The following is a 22,416-nucleotide window of genomic DNA, read 5'->3' on the forward strand; positions in this document are numbered from 1 at the left end:
TACCACATCCCAAAGCTGAGATATAGGGACATGTTGTGCTGCATAAAATGTATAACTGTAAATTTCATGATGGGATTTTTACTTCCAGTGAAGCTAGGTAAACACATGAGTAGAAGGGTGCGATCAGAAAAGCCTAGTCAGTCCAATATATCCTACATTGCATCTGTATTTTGCTTTATTGGACGTATAACAAGTTCATGAATTTAATTCCAATATATTCAACACCAATAAACCTATTGAGAGAAAACCCCAGTTACGTAAGTCCTCATATCTCAGCTTTGGGATGAGACAGGCTGAAAATAATCACACCCCTGTGTAAGTCAGGACCTGCTCAATAAACATCGTGAGTTTGGAAGAAGTCTGAGACGGTCAAAAATTTAGTCTAAAAAACCACAATGGGGTACCCCTTAGTGTTTTTTTGGGTGAAAAATGTGACCTCCTCAGATCTTCTTCAAACCCACACCGTGTGTCTGGGAGGTCCTGACGAAGACAGTGGTGTGGTAATTGTTGCCCTACCACATCCCAAAGCTGAGATATAGGGACATTTTGTGCTGCATAAAATGTATAACTGTAAATTTCATGATGGGATTCCTACTTCCAGTGAAGCTAGGTAAATACATGAGTAGAAGGGTGCGATCAGAAAAGCCTAGTCAGTCCAATATAACCTACATTGCATCTGTATTTTGCTTTATTGGATGTATAACAAGCTCATAAATTTAATTCCAATATATTCAACACCAATAAACCTATTGAGAGAAAATCCCAGTTACGTTAGTCCTCATATCTCAGCTTTGGGATGAGATAGGCTGAAAATAATCACACCCCTGTGTGAGTCAGGACCTGCTTAATCAGCATCGTGAGTTTGGAAGAAATCTGAGACGGTCAAAGATTTAGTCTAAAAAAACACAAAGGGGTACCCCTTAGTGTTTTTTTGGGTGAAAAATGTGACCTCCTCAGATCTTCTTCAAACCCACACCGTGTGTCAGGGAGGTCCTGACGAAGACAGTGGTGTGGTAATTGTTGCCCTACCACATCCCAAAGCTGAGATATAGGGACATGTTGTGCTGCATAAAATGTATAACTGTAAATTTCATGATGGGATTCTTACTTCCAGTGAAGCTAGATAAACGCATGAGTAGAAGGGTGCGATCAGAAAAGCCTAGTCAGTCCAATATATCCTACATTGCATCTGTATTTTGCTTTATTGGACGTATAACAAGCTTATTAATTTAATTCCAATATATTCAACACCAATAAACCTATTGAGAGAAAATCCCAGTTACGTAAGTCCTCATATCTCAGCTTTGGGATGAGATAGGCTGAAAATAATCACACCCCTGTGTAAGTCAGGACCTGCTCAATCAACATCGTGAGTTTGGAAGAAATCTGAGATGGTCAAAAATTTAGTCTAAAAAAACACAAAGGGGTACCCCTTAGTGTTTTTTTTTAGGTGAAAAATGTGACCTTCTCAGATCTTCTTCAAACCCACACCGTGTGTCAGGGAGGTCCTGACGATTACAGTGGTGTGGTAATTGTTGCTCTACCACATCCCAAAGTTGAGATATAGGGACATGTTGTGCTGCATAAAATGTATAACTGTAAATTTCATGATGGGATTCTTACTTCCAGTGAAGCTAGGTAAACACATGAGTAGAAGGGTGCGATCAGAAAAGCCTAGTCCGTCCAATATATCCTACATTGCATCTGTAATTTGCTTTATTGGACGTATAACAAGCTTATAAATTTAATTCCAATATATTCAACACCAATAAACCTATTGAGAGAAAATCCCAGTTACGTTAGTCCTCATATGTCAGCTTTGGGATGAGATAGGCTAAAAAATAATCACACCCCTGTGTAAGTCAGGACCTGCTCAATCAACATTGTGAGTTTGGAAGAAATCTGAGACGGTTAAAAAGTTAGTCTAAAAAAAACACAAAGGGGTACCCCTTAGTGTTTTTTTTTTTTAGGTGAAAAATGTGACCTCCTCAAATCTTCTTCAAACCCACACCGTGTGTCAGGGAGGTCCTGACGATTACAGTGGTGTGGTAATTGTTGCTCTACCACATCCCAAAGCTGAGATATAGGGACATGTTGTGCTGCATAAAATGTATAACTGTAAATTTCATGATGGGTTTCTTACTTCCAGTGAAGCTAGGTAAACACATGAGTAGAAGGGTGCGATCAGAAAAGCCTAGTCCGTCCAATATATCCTACATTGCATCTGTAATTTGCTTTATTGGACGTATAACAAGCTTATAAATTTAATTCCAATATATTCAACACCAATAAACCTATTGAGAGAAAATCCCAGTTACGTTAGTCCTCATATGTCAGCTTTGGGATGAGATAGGCTAAAAAATAATCACACCCCTGTGTAAGTCAGGACCTGCTCAATCAACATTGTGAGTTTGGAAGAAATCTGAGACGGTTAAAAAGTTAGTCTAAAAAAAACACAAAGGGGTACCCCTTAGTGTTTTTTTTTTTTAGGTGAAAAATGTGACCTCCTCAAATCTTCTTCAAACCCACACCGTGTGTCAGGGAGGTCCTGACGATGACAGTGGTGTGGTAATTGTTGCTCTACCACATCCCAAAGCTGAGATATAGGCACATGTTGTGCTGCATAAAATGTATAACTGTAAATTTCATGATGGGATTCCTACTCGCAGTGAAGCTAGGTAAACATACGAGTAGAAGGGTGCGATCAGAAAAGCCTAGTCTGTCCAATATATCCTACATTGCATCTGTATTTTGCTTTATTGGACGTATAACAAGCTCATAAATTTAATTCCAATATATTCAACACCAATAAACCTTTTGAGAGAAAATCCCAGTTACGTTAGTCCTCATATCTCAGCTTTGGGATGAGATAGGCTGAAAATAATCACACCCCTGTGTTAGTCAGGACCTGCTCAATCAACATCGTGAGTTTGGAAGAAGTCTGAGACGGTCAAAAATTTAGTCTAAAAAACCACAATGGGGTACCCCTTAGTGTTTTTTTGGGTGAAAAATGTGACCTCCTCAGATCTTCTTCAAACCCACACCGTGTGTCTAGGAGGTCCTGACGAAGACAGTGGTGTGGTAATTGTTGCCCTACCACATCCCAAAGCTGAGATATAGGCACATGTTGTGCTGCATAAAATGTATAACTGTAAATTTCATGATGGGATTCTTACTTCCAGTGAAGCTAGGTAAACACATGAGTAGAAGGGTGCGATCAGAAAAGCCTAGTCAGTCCAATATATCCTACATTGCATCTGTATTTTGCTTTATTGGACGTATAACAAGCTTATAAATTTAATTCCAATATATTCAACACCAATAAACCTATTGAGAGAAAATCCCAGTTACGTTAGTCCTCATATCTCAGCTTTGGGATGAGATAGGCTAAAAAATAATCACACCCCTGTGTAAGTCAGGACCTGCTCAATCAACATTGTGAGTTTGGAAGAAATCTGAGACGGTCAAAAATTTAGTCTAAAAAAACACAAAGGGGTACCCCTTAGTGGTTTTTTTTTGGGTGAAAAATGTGACCTCTTAAGATCTTCTTCAAACCCACACCGTGTGTCAGGGAGGTCCTGACGAAGACAGTGGTGTGGTAATTGTTGCCCTACCACATCCCAAAGCTGAGATATAGGATCATGTTGTGCTGCATAAAATGTATAACTATAAATTTCATGATGGGATTCTTACTTTCAGTGAAGCTAGGTAAACACATGAGTAGAAGGGTGTGATCAGAAAAGCCTAGTCAGTCTAATATAACCTACACTGCATCTGTATTTTGCTTTATTGGACGTATAACAAGCTCATCAATTTAATTCCAAAATATTCAACACCAACAAACCTATTGAGAGAAAATCCCAGTTACGTTAGTCCTCATATCTCAGCTTTGGGATGAGATAGGCTAAAAATAATCACACCCCTGTGTAAGTCAGGACCTGCTCAATCAACATCGTGAGTTTGGAAGAAGTCTGAGACGGTCAAAAATTTAGTCTAAAAAACCACAATGGGGTACCCCTTAGTTTTTTTTTTTAGGTGAAAAATGTGACCTCCTCAGATCTTCTTCAAACCCACACCGTGTGTCAGGGAGGTCCTGACGAAGACAGTGGTGTGGTGATTTTTGCCCTACCACATCCCAAAGCTGAGATTTAGGGACATGTTGTGCTGCATAAAATGTATAACTTTAAATTTCATGATGGGATTCTTACTTCCAGTGAAGCTAGGTAAACACATGAGTAGAAGGGTGCGATCAGAAAAGCCTAGTCAGTCCAATATAACCTACATTGCATCTGTATTTTGCTTTATTGGACGTATAACAAGTTCATAAATTTAATTCCAAAATATTCAACACCAATAAACCTATTGAGAGAAAATCCCAGTTACGTTAGTCCTCATATCTCAGCTTTGGGATGAGATAGGTTGAAAATAATCACACCCCTGTGTAAGTCAGGGCCTGCTCAATCAACATTGTGAGTTTGGAAGAAATCTGAGACGGTCAAAAATTTTGTCTAAAAAAACACAAAGGGGTAGTGTTTTTTTGGGTGAAAAATGTGACCTCCTCAGATCTTCTTCAAACCCACACCGTGTGTCAGGGAGGTCCTGACGAAGACAGTGGTGTGGTAATTGTTGCCCTACCACATCCCAAAGCTGAGATATAGGGACATGTTTTGCTGCATAAAATGTAAAACTGTAAATTTCATGATGGGATTCCTACTTCCAGTGAAGCTAGGTAAACACATGACTAGAAGGGTGCGATCAGAAAAGCCTAGTCAGTCCAATATAACCTACATTGCATCTGTATTTTGCTTTATTGGACGTATAACAAACTCATAAATTTAATTCCAATATATTCAACACCAACAAACCTATTGAGAGAAAATCCCAGTTACGTTAGTCCTCATATCTCAGCTTTGGGATGAGATAGGCTGAAAATAATCACACCCCTGTGTAAGTCAGGACCTGCTCAATCAACATTTGGAAGAAATCTGAGACGGTCAAAAATTTTGTCTAAAAAAACACAAAGGGGTACCCTTTAGTGCTCTTTTGGGTAAAATATGTGACCTTCTCAGATCTTCTTCAAACCCACACCGTGTGTCAGGTAGGTCCTGACGAAGACAGTGGTGTGGTAATTTTTGCCCTACCACATCACAAAGCTGAGATATAGGGACATGTTGTGCTGCATAAAATGTATAACTGCAAATTAATTTCATGATGGGATTCCTACTTCCATTGAAGCTAGGTAAACACATGAGTAGAAGGGTGCGATCAGAAAAGCCTAGTCAGTCCAATATATCCTACATTGCATCTGTATTTTGCTTTATTGGACGTATAACAAGCTCATAAATTTAATTCTAATATATTCAACACCAATAAACATACTGAGCGAAAATCCTAGTTACGTTAGTCCTCATATCTCAGCTTTGGGATGAGATAGGCTGAAAATAATCACACCCCTGTGTAAGTCAGGACCTGCTCAATCAACATCATGAGTTTGGAAAAAATCTGAGACGGTCAAAAATTTTGTCTAAAAAAAACTCCTTTGTGTTTATTTAGACTAAATTTTTCACAGAGTCAGATTTCCTCCAAACTCAAGTTGTTGATTAAGGAGGCCCTAACTTACACAGGGGTGTGATTATTTTCAGCCTATCTCATCCCAAAGCTGAGATATGAGAACTGATGTAACTTCGATTTTCTCTCAATAGGTTAATTGGTGTTGAATATATTGCAATGATGAGGCTTCTTCTGACATCCCTAAGTCTCACATTTTATATCTTCTTTAATTTATTAGAACTGAGACCCCCTGACCAAATACAAATTCAATGTAGGACATATTGGATTGAGGAGGCTTTTCTGATTGCACCCCTCTACTCATGTGTTTACCTAGCTTCACTGGAAATAGGAATGCCATCTTGATATATGCAGTTATACATTTTATGGACTAGAAGAGATCCCCATATCTCAGCTTTGGGATGTGGTAGAGCGAAAATAACCACACCACTGTCTTCGCCAGAACCTCCCTGACACACTGTGTGGGTTTGAAAAAGATCTGAAGAGGTCATGATTTTAACTAAAAAAAATACTAATACCCTTTGTGTTTTTTAGACAAAATTTTTGACCAACTCAGATCTCCTCCAAACTAACGTTGTTGATTAAGGATTCCCTGACTTACACAGGGGTGTGATTATTTTCAGCCTATCTCATCCCAAAGCTTAGATATGAGAACTCACGAAACTGGGATTTTCTCTCAATATACATATAACAAAAAGTAACAAATAAAACTTGAATAACCTTTTACAATAAAGCTTATGTATCAAGCAGCCTTTGTCATTCTTATTCAAATAATGACACCTGGAGTAGCAAGAGACACCTCTCTTTGGTATCGATAGAAGCCTTCATGCTTGTTCAATATTTTAAGAGTCACCTGCAGTGGTAGTAAATATAAAATTAATAGTCGTTAATAATAACATTTAGCAGTATTTTATCCAATTGTTGTTAAGGTACCAATTCTATTGTAATGATTCATACTATAGCATTATTGAATTCCCTACCTCTGGCAGCATAACATCTAGAATAATGTCAACACTTCCAAGGTCCTTCTTGTCCATGCCTAAAGCAGTGTGGATTATTTTATACATCTCATCAATCTGGAAAAAATATACACATAAATATGTACAAACAGTACTTTAAATTGTACAAGATTTATTTTGGAAATATGGAGAAGAGCAAAAGTAAGAAAACCTAATATGTCTCACCCGTTCTGTACTAAATTTAGATAGTCTAGGTCTAAGTATGGTCCGAAGCTTCATACATTTGTTGGGATGGCTCCACAGGAACATTTGCCCTGACTTCTTTTTGCCACTGAATAGTTGTCTATGTAACTCCTATTGAAAATATAATTGTATGATTAGCAAAAGAACAATTCTGATATGCATTTATTTCTTGAATCTATCCTATCCACTCTTCTATGGAGATTTTACAAGCTGTCTGCACACAACTGAACACCTGTGAATGTTAATATTTGGTGAATTTGCTAATTAAAAGTGGACATCCACATATATAGTGCACCTTATCATAATATATTTCTTTTTAAAACATATTTTGGAATAACTGAATTAAAGGAACACTGGGTATGATTTTATTTTTGCTCCTGCACTCAGAGCAATTCTTTATGCACTCAGATATTCCTCAAGCATAACTCAACAGAACTGTACATCAAAGGCACAGCAGTAAATAAAAAAAAAAAGAAAAATAAATTATATTTATTAGAAAACAAAGAAGAATTACCTGGATTTCTTCATCACTGATCAAGACTCTCAAACCCTTCTCTTTCAGGACTGAGAGGAGACTGGAAGTAAACATATGTAAATTCACTAAATGGCTGCTTTGGCCAGTATAATTGGTTTGTAGAATTTGTCATTTGTAAAATACAACATAGATTGGTCACATACTTTGTATATGGGTAAGGCGAAGGTATGTCACATCCACATTTAAAACTTGTATCCTGAAGGTTTTCTTGCTGTACACCTGCACAGTCTGTATGAAGCCAGTTTTCACATACGTCACACTGTACCCAGGTAAATTTAGAAACATCTGGATACAGGGATCTAAATAAGTTCACAATTAAATTAAATTAGTCAAAACACAAATTTGACCTAAACATCTGAATTAAAATAAAGTGTTAAGGAGTATGTAGAATGTACCTCTCTCCTTTCTGTCCAGACATACTCTGGTACGTGCATGCATACATTTTGCCAGCCAAGCAAACTGTGTCACCTGTTGCAAGTGTCTGTAATAAAAAAATGATTAAAAAATTATTACTGGGTGGCAGAGCATGGAATTTTAATTGAAGATGCTGGTTATATAAATAAACTAATCATCAACTTACAGGCAGAATAGCTTCTGCTGCTAATGAAGCTGCATAATATTCATGCAGGTGAAGCAGTTGTTTCTGAAACAGTTTCATTTGCAGCTTTGATATTCCTCACTTCCAATTCAGCCATCTATTTTAACATAAGGAAACATTTGGAGTGGCATATTCACATAGTACATATGATGTAACAATCCGTGATAGGTGCCTACCGCGCAAACAAATACCCCACAGTTATCTGAATCTGACTGATTCCAAGAGCTCAAGTCCCAAACGTTCTGAAATGCCTTACTGGGAATAAAGACCATTATAATAAAAGTAAAACTCTTAGTTGTGGATGCAGCATATGAATTTGTCCAAAACCAAGCTTCTGAAATAATTTCTGAAGACAATCCTTTTGAGTAAACATTAGAATAAACAAACTTCACATTTAAATGAGTACATTTAATGTTTGTTGACAGCAGGGATTTATAAATCTTTAGTTAATATTAAAGCTTAAGAACAATGAGGCTACCCATATTTCCACTGTGTAGCCTACTCAGTGATACTAAGTAGTTAAAAAGCAGTACCAAATAATATCCAACAAACAAGATCCAGAAACAAAAGTTTATGCTTTATTTGTAAGGTGGAATGAAAAAAATATATACCATAACAATTCCTTGTCCTGGTCCTCAATTGTTTATTCTGCAGAAATTCATAATCACAACAATAATATATAAGTTAGAAAAATGTATATTCTGTGCTCCTTCAACCAGCTGAGAAAGTCTGGTGTCTACTACCTGTGAGAAAAGCAAGCTCAATTAATATTTTTTGAGTTGATTTCTGTTAAGTATAGAGAGCACTTGTGATATTAATACTCACGTTATCCGTCAGCCAAGGCATTCTGATTTTTCCTAATTACTGCTTCTTGGTATTCATTATTTCAGGGGGGCACAAACACTTTAGATCATGAAGGTTGACGGTGCAGTTTCCAATCCTTATTAAGGTTAGATGCTCCTCCTTTGTTCAGCAAAAAGGACTGCTAATTTTTCCTAAACATTATAGACATTACAACATTTCTAAAAGCACGTATTGTACAACGTACTTTATTAATATAACAAAAAAATTAACTTACCTCTTTTATTGGTCTATTTGAAAAAGACCAACTGAAAAGTGCTGGCAGCTCTTTTTGTTCTCTTCTTCTTGGGGCAACTCTATCATTTCCATGCCTTCATTTACCCCCTCTTTCTAGACTGCACTTGCTGCCAATTATAATTAAAACTATTTCTTTAACTTTTACTGATTCAAATTATGAAAAAGCAAATAAAATGTACAAACCTTTTTCAGAAATACCAAGTCTTCCACTTCCGCTATCTACTTCCAATTGGTCCAATGAAATTCTCATCATGTCTTCTTTGAATTTCTGGTTATGCAGGTGAAATATCAGTCTTAAGGAAAACATAAAATGCCTGTCTTTCATATTACAAAGAAAATACAGACTTGAGGCCAGTTCTCGGTTAAGTTGTTCTGCCACTGCCGTGTTTAAAAAAGTCATAGTCATATGCTTAAAAGGCATTGGTGGAATAATCCCATATACTTGAAGGGTGTTATGTTCACAGCAGGTTTCAAAACTTTCTTGGGACTAATTGTCTGAAACTTTTTGTAAGTGACTTTTTACGCATAATGTCACACTTAAAATGATATGTTTTTTTTTGTCAACGAAGCTCAAAGACTTCAGGATCATTCCACACCAGCTGACTTAGGACTTGTCTGGTTATGTCAGTTTCCCATGAACAACTTAAAGCAAAAAGTAATATAATTAATGAATTTAAAAAAAAAAAAACATTCGTTTTTAGAATGACTAAACAGATTAAAAAGCTGAGTAAATGTACTCACAGTAAGAGTAATTTGTTTATAATCATTTCATATTAACACATTTTCACAAAAGGCTTGTTTTATCAAGGATGTAAAATATTTAATCTATTAAATGTAATCTTTCCATAACATTATTATTGTTGTTATTATTATTATTATTATTATTTTAGTTATTTTAGCAACATTTATGTAGTGTTCATATGTTTCAGGACTGTATTATCAATTTATCAAAAATATTAGATAAAATGATTCCAAACTGCTTCATAACTAAAAGTAATGTATAGGGATTTTACTCAACAAATATTTATGTTTGATGAATGTCTGAACATCAAAAAATTACATATGTGCTATGTGCAGATTTTCTTCTTACAAATTTGTTTTGGCAATCTTGAGTTTTTCTCACAAAAGTTAATATTTTATTTCCTAAAACATTCAAAAATATTAAACCCAATCACATCTGTGCTCATAGACACCCTGAAATGGATTAAGCAGCAAAGAAGAATATGATGATGATTATGATGATGACATCTGTGGTAATCTTTTAGATCTAAATCAGAGCTAACTGCTCAAGTGTTTTAATGAAACAGGATTACTTCTTACTATGAAAACACAGAATCAACAAGGCCTATAAAATGAATTTATAATTGTGAACTAATGTTGAACTTACAAAGTAATTTCAAATACTGCATTCAAAACTTTTTGTTCTCTACAAAACCCTTAAATAATAAAGCCGACATTCTTCAAAAATAATTTTGGAAGTTTATACATCATAGATTACATATTATACATTCTGACATAAGGTAAAGCCTCTATAAAACTTAACATGTGGCCATTTATTACAAGGAATCAGTGTTAAACTGATTTCTTAAACTGTAGTAGCTTTAACATTTAGTGTATGACTTGCTATCTTACATTTCTTCTGCCAACATTAGTATTTAAGACCAACATTTTTCTTGATTTGCAAGCGCAGTACTTAAACATATGTTTTAACATGTAGAAAAGAAAACTTACCTGCTTCTTCTGCCTTTTTAGTTGAACAGGCTGCAATTTGTATGAAAGGTTTAGTTGGTGGTACGTAATGTAATAATTAATTATTAAATCATTTTTAGGTCAGCAATGAAAAATGTGTTTTATAAGGAAATCTTATCATAAGAATTTAAATGAACTTGAAAATTTACATGTTTAAGAATAATTTTCCCACACCAGGGGCAATGCCAATGGCTTCTTATGGAATCCTTCACCTCTGCACACAAGCATGGTATTGTAAATTTCTCTGAAAGGAAGTCATATGTCAGAATATAATATGAGAGGCCCTTTAGGCCAATATTCAAATTTCAGTCTCACATACATTATCCTATCCTCTTACACTCACTAACACACTGTCTCACACTGAGTATTATATACAATCACAAACATTATCGAACATATTATACACCAAAACACTTACTCACACTATGAATCCTCTTACGCCCAATATCAAACTGACTCAGTGTATACATACATATATCAGTGTAACAGTTTTGGTAGTGTATAAGAGGTTTCATAATGTTTATGAGAGTGTAAAATATTCAGTGTTAGTGAGTGTGCAAAGCTTGATACCTAAAGGGTCTCATAGTCTTTTACAAATATGAACATTGACTTGCATATCTAACAGTACAATAACCTCTGATTTTGAGTGGTTGTTATGAATGATAAACTCTTCACAGATTAGTACCACGTTAAAACATATCAGTGAGGTAGCAGGATTGACAAAAGCAATACATTGAATACACTGAAATAAATATCCTGACATATTAAGTAAATTTATTGTAAATATGTTATATGAAATATTTTATAAATATGGTACTTCTATAAAGCAAACCCCTACCTTACCTTAAACTTAACCTGAACCCAAAACATATTTGTGACCCTACCACACACCTGGCTCTAATCCTAACACTTGCCTTATTCAAAAACTAATCCAGTTAAACTCCAGGTACAGAATGGTGTCAGAATCATGTCTATAACTGTATTATACCTGTTTCATGTTCAGTAAATTCTCAGGTTAACATCAGATATACACTTTAACCATCCATATAAAGCGAACAGTGTTCTTTTTTTACTCAACACATATGTTTGATGAATGTCTGAACATCAAATAAATTTACATATGTGCTATGAATCTTCTTAGGTGATATGTTTTGAACATTTTCCCCCTACTGCCTCTGGTTTTGAGTACGTCACTGTTATTCATCAAGGTAGCACTGATTTTCCGTGTAACATTACAAAGTTTGTTTTGGAACCCCAGCGTTATCCTATATAATTTAACCCTCCATATAATGTGGACAGTTGAACTCTGTAGATTACTTATAACAAATTTTATTATTTTTTGTGTTACTAAAAATCTCATGAACAATTTACAATAAGGGTACATTAATTTACAATACTTAATAAGCCATACTAAATGGTTAGGTAATGTAACAATTAATCATTAAGTATAATACATGAAACAAGAACTAGCATTAACTAGCATTCGTTTAGAATTTTTATAAAATCTGAAAATAATGCTTGTTCTATCATTAAATAATGATTCATTGATACAATAGTAGAGCTATGGTCTTATATTTATCAATGCGATAATTCATATTTAATAATTAATAATAAAATAGTTATACTGAATATACCTGAAAGTTGACATGCTGCTGACACGTAAAAATGCGTGTATGGAGTGTTTAGTTCATCCATAAAGGACAACACAAACTTAAATGTAACCTTAATGTAATAACACAATAGCTAATGAGATTTACACAACGATACAAAACCTTTTATTTACATTTGTGGTGATTATCTCTGAACTCTCATAGCAAAGTATACAATAGCAAATGCTTACCTTCATTATTATGTGTGTAATATATGGCAAATTTCAAATGTTTGGAAGAGAGATGTCGATCTGAGCATGCCGTCGTCTTCGTGCAGTATGGACATTGTGAATCGTTTGCTTTTTCTTTGAGTTCTGTCACTGACGCAAATTCTGTACTTTTGCCTGTTTTCCCGATAAACATAGTCAGTATAGCTAATTACTGAAACAAAAAGTAAAAATAACATTGCCTAACAGTACATGTGGACACGGCCTAACTTACCTTACATGATCACGAGTGGCGTCTCTGATTTGGAAAGGTGGTGCACAGTAAACTCCGTGTGGGAAACATTCAAAAGAAAATACACAACCCGCCTCATGCAACATTTAAATCACTATATATGTGGAGGATTGATATGGATAAGGAGGAAAAATACCATTAATGGTAATTAAATTAAAGCAACATTAGGGATTTTTTCTTAAATTGCACCTTCAAAAACACTGTGACGTTGCTACTACAGGCTCTGTACTATTGCAACAACACCTGGTAGGGATCTGCCCATTGAAGGATGAAAGGGGTCAAAAAAGTTTCCAAAGCATCATATGGACTGCAGTCTGTAACTGTAGAACAAAGGGCTGCTGTATGGTCAGTGAGGTTGAGAGAATGGACAGAAATATTGTGGTCATAATATTATCTGTGTATTCTAAAATGTAATTAAAACAATTAAAATAGAAAAATGTTACCTAGTAGATTTTTTTTATAGAAAATGCACTTTTCATGACTACAGGAATATAAAGTGTTGAACATTGGATAATTTGGACCATGGATGATGTTCGTGGTAATTGGTCACGCCATGTACAATAAAAATCACAACACTTTAACACACAAACACATCCAACATTTAATTTAATTACCCGCTGTTCGGCTTTGTGTACCGGCACAGTAGCCGCTGTTCTGGTGGGTGTACCGGCACAGTAGCCGCTGTTCTGCTGTGTGTACCGGCAGAGTAGCCGCTGTTCTGGTGGGTGTACCGGCACAGTAGCCGCTGTTCTGCTGTGTGTACAGGCAGTAGCCGCTGTGCTGCTGGGTGTACCGGCACAGTAGCCGCTGTGACATACATCCGGTATTACTGTGACGGGAAAAAAGGGTACAGCACAGTAACATCTCGGCTACAGCTCCTGCTGACAGAACACTCAGAGATCGCGTGCGCAGCTGAACAGAACACTCAGAGATTGCGCGCGCAGCTGAACAGAAAACTCAGAGATGGCGCGCGCAGCTGAACAGAACACTCAGAGATGGCGCGCGCAGCTCGAAAATAACACTCAGATGCCGCGAGCAGCACGAAAAGAACACTCAGAGATCGCACACGCAGCTCGAAAAAAACACTCAGAGATCGCGCGTAGCTGAACAGAACACTCAAAGATCGCGCGTGCAGCTGAACAGAACACTCAGAGATGGCTCGCGCAGTAAGAAAAGAACACTCAGAGATCGCGCACCCAGCTGAACAGAACACTCAGACATCGCACACGCAGCAGAACAGAACACTCAGATCGCGCGTGCAGCTGAAAAGAACACTCAGAGATTGGGCTTGCAGCTGAACAGAACACTCAGATCAAACGCACCTGAACAGAACGCTCAGAGGTCGCACGCAGCTGAACAGAACGCTCAGACGTCGCATGCAGCTGAACAGACCGCTCAGAGATCGCACGCAGCTGAACAGAACACTCAGAGATCGCACACGCAGCTGAACAGACCGCTCAGACATCACACGCAGCTGAACAGAACACCCAGAGATCGCACGCAGCTGAACAGAACACCCAGAGATCGCACGCAGCTGAACAGAACACCCAGAGATCGCACACGCGGCTGAACAGAACACTCAGACATCGCACACGCAGCAGAACAGAACACTCAGACATTGCACACGCAGCAGAACAGAACACTCAGACATCGCACACGCAGCAGAACAGAACACTCAGACATTGCACACGCAGCAGAACAGAACCCTCAGAGATCGCACGCAGCTGAACAGAACACTCAGAGATCACGTGCGCAGCTGAACAGAACACTCAGTGATCACGTGCGCAGCTGAACCGAACACTCAGAGATCGTGCGCGAAGCTGAACAGAACACTCAGAGATCGCGCGCAGCAGAACAGAACACTCAGAGATCGTGCGCAGCTGAACAGAACACTCAGAGATCGCACGCGCAGCTGAACAGAACACTCAGAGATCGCACGCGCAGCTGAACAGAACACTCAGAGATCGCGCGCGCAGCTGAACAGAACACACAGAGATCGCACGCGCAGCAGAACAGAACACACAGAGATTGCGCACGGGGCTGAACAGAACACTCAGAGATCGCGCCCGCGGCTGAACAGAACACTCAGATCGCGCGCGGCTGAACAGAAAACTCAGACATCTCGCGCAGCTGAACAGAACACTCAGAGATCGCACGCGCAGCTGAACAGAACACCCAGAGATCGCACGCAGCTGAACAGAACACCCAGAGATCGCGCGCGCAGCTGAACATAACACTCAGAGATCGCACGCAGCTGAACAGAACACTCAGAGATCGCACGCAGCTGAACAGAACACTCAGAGATCGCGCGCAGCTGAACAGAACACTCAGAGATCGCGCGCAGCTGAACAGAACACTCAGAGATCGCGCGCATCTGAACAGAACACTCAGAGATCGCGCACGCAGGTGAACAGAACACTCAGAGATCTCGCACGCAGGTGAACAGAACACCCAGAGATCGCTCACACAGGTGAACAGAACACTCAGAGATCGCGCACGCAGGTGAACAGAACACCCAGCGATCGCGCACGCAGGTGAACAGAACACTCAGAGATCGCGCGCGCAGCTGAACAGAACACTCAGATCGCGGGAGCCGCTGAACAGAACACTCTGAGATCACACGCAGCTGAACAGAACACCCAGAGATCGCGCGCGCAGCTGAACATAACACTCAGAGATCGCACGCAGCTGAACAGAACACTCAGAGATCGCACGCAGCTGAACAGAACACTCAGAGATCGCGCGCAGCTGAACAGAACACTCAGAGATCGCGCGCAGCTGAACAGAACACTCAGAGATCGCGCGCATCTGAACAGAACACTCAGAGATCGCGCACGCAGGTGAACAGAACACTCAGAGATCTCGCACGCAGGTGAACAGAACACCCAGAGATCGCTCACACAGGTGAACAGAACACTCAGAGATCGCGCACGCAGGTGAACAGAACACCCAGCGATCGCGCACGCAGGTGAACAGAACACTCAGAGATCGCGCGCGCAGCTGAACAGAACACTCAGATCGCGGAAGCCGCTGAACAGAACACTCAGAGATGGCGCGCAGCTGAACAGAACACTCAGAGATCGCGCACGCAGGTGAACAGAACACCCAGAGATCGCGCGTGCCGTAAAACAGAACACTCAGAGATCGCGCCCGTGGCTGAACAGAACACTCAGAGATCGCGCGCAGCTGAACAGATCACTCAGAGATCGCGCGCGGCTGAACAGAACACTCAGATCGCGCGCAGCTGAAGAGAACACTCAGAGATCGTCTGCAGCTGAACAGAACATTCAGAGATCGCGCCCGTGGCTGAACAGAACACTCAGATCGCGCGCAGCTGAGGAGAGCACTCAGAGATCGCTCGCAGCTGAACAGAACACTCAGAGATCGCTCGCAGCTGAACAGAACACTCAGAGATCGCGCGCAGCTGAACAGAACACTCAGAGATCGCTCGCAGCAGAACAGAACACTCAGAGATCGTGCGCGGCTGAACAGAACACTCAGAGATCGCGCGCGTGGCTGAACAGAACACTCAGAGATCGCTCGCAGCTGAACAGAAAACTCAGAGATCGCTCGCAGCTGAACAGAACACTCAGAGATCGCACGCGCAGCTGAACAGAACACACAGAGATCTCTCGCAGTTGAACAGAACACCCAGAGATCGCGCGCAGCTGAACAGAACACCCAGAGATCGCACGCAGCTGAACAGAACACCCAGAGATCGCACGCGCAGCTGAACAGAACACACAGAGATCTCTCGCAGTTGAACAGAACACCCAGAGATCGCGCGCGCAGCTGAACATAACACTCAGAGATCGCACGCGCAGCTGAACAGAACACACAGAGATCGCATGCGCAGCAGAACAGAACACTCAGACATCGCGCGCGCAGCTGAACAGAACACACAGAGATCGCACGCGCAGCAGAACAGAACACACAGAGATCGCGCGCGCAGAAGATCAGAACACACAGAGATCGCACGCGCAGCAGAACAGAACACTCAGAGATCGCGCGTGCAGCTGAACAGAACACTCAGAGATCGTGCGCAGCTGAACAGAACACTCAGAGATCATGCACGCAGCTGAACAGAACACTCAGAGATCGCGCCCGCGGCTGAACAGAACACTCAGGGATCGTGCGCAGCTGAACAGAACACTCAGAGATCATGCACGCAGCTGAACAGAACACTCAGATCGCTCGCAGCTGAACAGAACACTCAGAGATCGCACGCGCAGCTGAACAGAACACTCAGAGATCGTGCGCAGCTGAACAGAACACTCAGAGATCGCGCCCGCGGCTAAACAGAACACTCAGAGATCGCTCGCAGCTGAACAGAACACTCAGAGATCGCGCGCAGCAGACCAGAACACTCAGAGATTGCGCGCGCAGCTGAACAAAACACTCAGAGATCGCGCCCGCGGCTGAACAGAACACTCAGAGATCGCGCGCAGGTGAACAGAACACTCAGAGATCGCACGCGCAGGTGAACAGAACACTCAGAGATCGCGCGCGCAGCTGAACAGAACACTCAGAGATCGCGCGCAGCTGAACAGAACACTCAGAGATCGCGCGCAGCTGAACAGAACACTCAGAGATCACGCGCAGGTGAACAGAACACTCAGAGATCGCACGCGCAGGTGAACAGAACACTCAGAGATCGCACGCAGGTGAACAGAACTCTTAGAGATCGCACGCAGGTGAACAGAACACTCAGAGATCGCACGCGCAGGTGAACAGAACACTCAGAGATCGCACGCAGGTGAACAGAACTCTCAGAGATTGCACGCAGGTGAACAGAACACTCAGAGATCGCACGCAGGTGAACAGAACACTCAGAGATCGCGCGCGCAGCTGAACAGAACACTCAGAGATCACGCGCAGCTGAACAGAACACTCAGAGATCGCGCGCAGGTGAACAGAACACTCAGAGATCGCACGCGCAGGTGAACAGAACACTCAGAGATCGCACGCAGGTGAACAGAACTCTCAGAGATCGCACGCAGGTGAACAGAACACTCAGAGATCGCGCGAGCTGTAGAACAGAACACACAGAGATCGCGCGCAGCTGAACAGAACACTCAGAGATCGCGCGAGCTGTAGAACAGAACACTCAGAGATCGTGCGCGCGGCTGAATAGAACACTCAGAGATCGCGCCCGTGGCTGAACAGAACACTCAGATCGCGCGCAGCTGAAGAGAACACTCAGAGATCGTCCGCAGCTGAATAGAACACTCAGAGATCGCGCGCAGCTGAACAGAACACTCAGAGATCGTGCGCGCAGCTGAACAGAACACTCAGAGATCGCACGCGGCTGAACAGAACACTCAGAGATCGCTCGCAGCTGAACAGAAAACTCAGAGATCGCTCGCAGCTGAACAGAACACTCAGAGATCGCACGCGCAGCTGAACAGAACACACAGAGATCTCTCGCAGTTGAACAGAACACCCAGAGATCGCGCGCAGCTGAACAGAACACCCAGAGATCGCACGCAGCTGAACAGAACACCCAGAGATCGCACGCGCAGCTGAACAGAACACACAGAGATCTCTCGCAGTTGAACAGAACACCCAGAGATCGCGCGCGCAGCTGAACATAACACTCAGAGATCGCACGCGCAGCTGAACAGAACACACAGAGATCGCATGCGCAGCAGAACAGAACACTCAGACATCGCGCGCGCAGCTGAACAGAACACACAGAGATCGCACGCGCAGCAGAACAGAACACACAGAGATCGCGCGCGCAGAAGATCAGAACACACAGAGATCGCACGCGCAGCAGAACAGAACACTCAGAGATCGCGCGTGCAGCTGAACAGAACACTCAGAGATCGTGCGCAGCTGAACAGAACACTCAGAGATCATGCACGCAGCTGAACAGAACACTCAGAGATCGCGCCCGCGGCTGAACAGAACACTCAGGGATCGTGCGCAGCTGAACAGAACACTCAGAGATCATGCACGCAGCTGAACAGAACACTCAGATCGCTCGCAGCTGAACAGAACACTCAGAGATCGCACGCGCAGCTGAACAGAACACTCAGAGATCGTGCGCAGCTGAACAGAACACTCAGAGATCGCGCCCGCGGCTAAACAGAACACTCAGAGATCGCTCGCAGCTGAACAGAACACTCAGAGATCGCGCGCAGCAGACCAGAACACTCAGAGATTGCGCGCGCAGCTGAACAAAACACTCAGAGATCGCACGCAGGTGAACAGAACACTCAGAGATCGCGCGCGCAGCTGAACAGAACACTCAGAGATCGCACGCAGGTGAACAGAACACTCAGAGATCGCGCGCAGCTGAACAGAACACTCAGAGATCACGCGCAGGTGAACAGAACACTCAGAGATCGCACGCGCAGGTGAACAGAACACTCAGACATCGCGCCCGCGGCTGAACAGAACACTCAGGGATCGTGCGCAGCTGAACAGAACACTCAGAGATCGCGCCCGCGGCTAAACAGAACACTCAGAGATCGCTCGCAGCTGAACAGAACACTCAGAGATCGCGCGCAGCAGACCAGAACACTCAGAGATTGCGCGCGCAGCTGAACAAAACACTCAGAGATCGCGCCCGCGGCTGAACAGAACACTCAGAGATCGCGCGCAGGTGAACAGAACACTCAGAGATCGCACGCGCAGGTGAACAGAACACTCAGAGATCGCGCGCGCAGCTGAACAGAACACTCAGAGATCGCGCGCAGCTGAACAGAACACTCAGAGATCGCGCGCAGCTGAACAGAACACTCAGAGATCACGCGCAGGTGAACAGAACACTCAGAGATCGCACGCAGGTGAACAGAACTCTTAGAGATCGCACGCAGGTGAACAGAACACTCAGAGATCGCACGCGCAGGTGAACAGAACACTCAGAGATCGCACGCAGGTGAACAGAACTCTCAGAGATTGCACGCAGGTGAACAGAACACTCAGAGATCGCACGCAGGTGAACAGAACACTCAGAGATCGCGCGCGCAGCTGAACAGAACACTCAGAGATCGCACGCAGGTGAACAGAACACTCAGAGATCGCACGGAGGTGAACAGAACACTCAGAGATCGCACGGAGGTGAACAGAACACTCAGAGATCGCGCGCAGCTGAACAGAACACTCAGAGATCGCGCGCAGCTGAACAGAACACTCAGAGATCACGCGCAGGTGAACAGAACACTCAGAGATCGCACGCGCAGGTGAACAGAACACTCAGAGATCGCACGCAGGTGAACAGAACTCTTAGAGATCGCACGCAGGTGAACAGAACACTCAGAGATCGCACGCGCAGGTGAACAGAACACTCAGAGATCGCACGCAGGTGAACAGAACTCTCAGAGATTGCACGCAGGTGAACAGAACACTCAGAGATCGCACGCAGGTGAACAGAACACTCAGAGATCGCGCGCGCAGCTGAACAGAACACTCAGAGATCGCACGCAGGTGAACAGAACACTCAGAGATCGCACGGAGGTGAACAGAACACTCAGAGATCGCACGCAGGTGAACAGAACACTCAGAGATCGTCCGCAGCTGAATAGAACACTCAGAGATCGTCCGCAGCTGAATAGAACACTCAGAGATCGTCCGCAGCTGAATAGAACACTCAGAGATCGCGCGCAGCTGAACAGAACACTCAGAGATCGCACGCGCGGCAGAACAGAACACTCAGAGATCGTGCGCGCGGCTGAATAGAACACTCAGAGATCGCGCCCGTGGCTGAACAGAACACTCAGATCGCGCGCAGCTGAAGAGAACACTCAGAGATCGTCCGCAGCTGAATAGAACACTCAGAGATCGTCCGCAGCTGAATAGAACACTCAGAGATCGTCCGCAGCTGAATAGAACACTCAGAGATCGCGCGCAACTGAACAGAACACTCAGAGATCGCGCGCAACTGAACAGAACACTCAGAGAACATCCGCAGCTGAACAAAACACTCAGAGATCGCGCCCCCGGCTGAACAAAACACTCAGAGATCGCGCCCCCGGCTGAACAGAACACTCAGAGATCGCGTGCGCAGCTGAACAGAACACTCAGAGATCGCACGCAGCTGAACAAAACACTCAGACATCGCTCGCAGCTGAACAGAACACCCAGAGATCGCGCGCGCAGCTGAACAGAACACTCAGAGATCGCACGCAGCTGAACAGAACACTCAGAGATCTCGCTCGCAGCTGAACAGAACACTCAGAGATCGCTCGCAGCTGAAAAGAACACTCAGAGATCTCGCGCGCAGCTGAGCAGAACACTCAGAGATCGCACGCAGCTGAACAGAAAACTCAGAGATCGCACGCAGCTGAACAGAACACTCAGAGATCACGCGCAGCTGAACAGAACACTCAGAGATCGCGCGCAGGTGAACAGAACACTCAGAGATCGCACGCGCAGGTGAACAGAACACTCAGAGATCGCACGCAGGTGAACAGAACTCTCAGAGATCGCACGCAGGTGAACAGAACACTCAGAGATCGCGCGAGCTGTAGAACAGAACACACAGAGATCGCGCGCAGCTGAACAGAACACTCAGAGATCGCGCGAGCTGTAGAACAGAACACTCAGAGATCGTGCGCGCGGCTGAATAGAACACTCAGAGATCGCGCCCGTGGCTGAACAGAACACTCAGATCGCGCGCAGCTGAAGAGAACACTCAGAGATCGTCCGCAGCTGAATAGAACACTCAGAGATCGCGCGCAGCTGAACAGAACACTCAGAGATCGTGCGCGCAGCTGAACAGAACACTCAGAGATCGTGCGCGCAGCTGAACAGAACACTCAGAGATCGCACGCGGCTGAACAGAACACTCAGAGATCGCGCGTGGCTGAATAGAACACTCAGAGATTGCGCACGCGGCTGAACAGAACACCCAGAGACCGCACGCGCAGCAGAACAGAACACTCAGAGATCGCGTGCGCAGCTGAACAGAACACTCAGAGATCGCACGCGGCTGAACAGAACACTCAGAGATTGCGCACGCGCAGCAGACCAGAACACTCAGAGATCGTCCGCAGCTGAATAGAACACTCAGAGATCGTCCGCAGCTGAACAGAACACTCAGAGATCGCGCGCAGCTGAACAGAACACTCAGAGATCGCGCACGCAGCTGAACAGAACACTCAGAGATCGCTCGCAGCTGAACAGAACACTCAGAGATCGCGCCCCCGGCTGAACAGAACACTCAGGGATCCCGCGCGCAGCTGAACAGAACATTTACATTTACATTTATGCATTTGGCAGACGCTTTTATCCAAAGCGACTTACAAAAGAGGAGCTAACATTCGAACTACAGCACAAATTATGCAAAATACCTTACATTAAGTGCAGTATGCCAGGAAGTAATAAATGCATTATTAAGAAAGACATTCAGTGCAAAAGATACTCTCGGAAGAGCTGGGTTTTCAATGATTTCTTGAATGCAGAGAGGGTTTCTGTTGCTCTGATAGTGCTTGGAAGCTCGTTCCACCAGCGTGGTACCAGAGATGAGAATAGCCTCAACTGACCTGTACGGAGGGTTGGTCGTGTTAGTAGGCGCTCCTTTGAGGAACGGAGAGGGCGGGCGCTAACGTA

The sequence above is a fragment of the Hoplias malabaricus genome, unplaced genomic scaffold (genome assembly GCF_029633855.1).
Source record: "Hoplias malabaricus isolate fHopMal1 unplaced genomic scaffold, fHopMal1.hap1 scaffold_27, whole genome shotgun sequence".
Classification (NCBI taxonomy): Eukaryota; Metazoa; Chordata; class Actinopteri; order Characiformes; family Erythrinidae; genus Hoplias; species Hoplias malabaricus.